Source organism: Quercus suber, unplaced genomic scaffold, assembly GCF_002906115.3.
Source record: "Quercus suber isolate HL8 unplaced genomic scaffold, Cork oak 2.0 scaffold_1513, whole genome shotgun sequence".
Lineage (NCBI taxonomy): Eukaryota > Viridiplantae > Streptophyta > Magnoliopsida > Fagales > Fagaceae > Quercus > Quercus suber.
Window position 1 is genome coordinate 7,726 of NW_027070885.1, and position 2,147 is coordinate 9,872.

The 2,147-nt window shown below is 34.8% G+C and overlaps 1 long non-coding RNA gene across 1 annotated transcript; it reads left to right on the forward strand.

The window, feature by feature from the left end:
- The first annotated feature begins 35 nt into the window (after positions 1 to 35).
- LOC136065999 (uncharacterized) lies at positions 36 to 2,147 on the forward strand. The gene is made up of 3 exons (XR_010627546.1): positions 36 to 174; positions 614 to 694; positions 1,187 to 2,147. It is a non-coding gene; the product is annotated as an uncharacterized LOC136065999 (long non-coding RNA).

Consider the following 2,147-nt stretch of genomic DNA (forward strand, 5'->3'; position numbering starts at 1 on the left):
AAAAAAAAAAACCTTTGTCAATTCTGCAGGGAGCTCTGACTTCTGACTTCTATGTGTGAAAAACAGCTATCAAATGGAAATAGTATGTAAAAACCATGCATGAAGAACAAAGTCTCTTAGAAGGAAAAGAACATGGATACCTAGGCATAGAGGTCTCGAAGATTTCTAATTGAGGTTGACACACGTAGGACCTGCTTGATTACAATACATTGGCTGGTTTGCATGGCTCTGTGTTTATAGATTGTAAAAGAATTGAGTATGCTGTCAGCTTCTTTGTGGCCAATGCTTTAACTTCTATATGATTAAATGCAACTCACTTATTTTGTTTGTGTCCCACCAAATTGAAGTTTCTTACACAATGATTTAATTTGCAAGAATTGGTGCCAAAACTGTCTGCCAGCAAGATATATTGCCAAGCTATTTGTGTCCATGTATGTCATAAAAGACAATGGCTATTCTTACATGAGATTCATGAAATATAAGAGAATTGATTACCATCATGTCAACTTCTTTATGTTATTTGTGCATTAATGCATAGAATGGATGATATCTGATGACAGTACTGCTTAAGAGAAAACCATCATAAACTGTTGAACTGAATTGTTTATGGCAGGTTCTCAGCAACCCGGAAAAGACACCCATCCACACCTTCTTATGCAATTATGATTTGAGTGACATGCCAGCTGGTACCAAGGTAGTTTCCAATACCAAAAAAAAAAAAATTGCAATGTGATTTCTACTCAGTTCTATTGAATTTTTCCATTATCTTCATGTGGTTTAAGTAACAACTATATTGACAGGTATTTGGAACTTTTACGTGGATTTGAATAAGGTCATTTCATATTTCAGTAATTTAACAAAGGATATATGCTGTATCACTAATATCATTGATCCTGAGCAGATCTCTACCTGAAATTTCCCATACCCTAAATAGCCCACTCTCTGCATTTTTCCATTAATCATAAAATTATGCTAAGACTATAATATAGATCTGCATCCTCATGGTTACAGAATCGAGGAGTTCTCTTTTCTTTTGTCAAAAGAAAACAAAGGGTGAAAACCTGAATCTAAAATTTCATGTCAAATTTTATGTGGAATATGCCTTTTCTTTCTAAACTTATTTATTATTTGTGACTTAACATTCTTATGATGATCCTTTCCTTCTTCACATTGATTAAAATGAAAGACATTCCTGCGGCAAAAGATCTCTCTAGCACCTTCTGCACCAACATCTGTGTCTGCGAATGGAAGACCTAAAGGTCCTGACTTGACAAATGATGCCAAGCCCTTGTTGATCCAAAACACTAGTTATACTAAGCAGCTTAGCAACTGCGATGCTAATTCAAATGGGTTTGATGCTGTGACCTTGCATTGTAGTGGATTTAACAGTGGTGAAAATAAAAAGACTGGCAGGGAGGACAACTTTCCATCAAATAGAAATCACATAACTGAAAGCCAATCTGAACACACCCCTCCAAAGATCAATGACAATGCCACTGGTACTGGTGTTCTGCGTTATGCTCTGCAGCTCCGTATTTGTTGCCCTTTACCTAAGAAATGTTCAAGGTCAGTCCAAAAGTGCCAAACCAATTCCTTATCTGAACCAACAATGAAGAATATGAGTGTTGAAGTAGAGCGACGCTTCTACTTGTATAATGATTTGAGGGTGGTCTTCCCCCAACGCCATACAGATGCTGATGAGGGCAAGGTACTATATATACATACATGCATACATACGTACATACAAACATACATATATACATTTATATATAGGATTAGGTTCAAAAATACTTGGTGTAACTTCTAGTAATGCTACACCACTCAATATTTTATTAAATGTGTATATTAAAAATCCACTATTGTACTTTATTCTTGCAAAATTCTAAGATGATTAGTGATGAATGGTTATCTCATCCATAAAAAGTTTAAATTTCAAGTTTTGTGTGTATTAAAATTATACATAGAACATGAAATTATGGGTTGAACAATAATCAACATCTGATTAACATGAAATTTGTCATGCATATTAAGAAGAACAAAGTTCAAGTGATTGTCAATGGTAGTAACATCTTTGGTGGTGATTGATGTCTGTGGTTTGAATCCCATCTTCCCTCTTCCCCACTATCCATATATATATATATATAAAA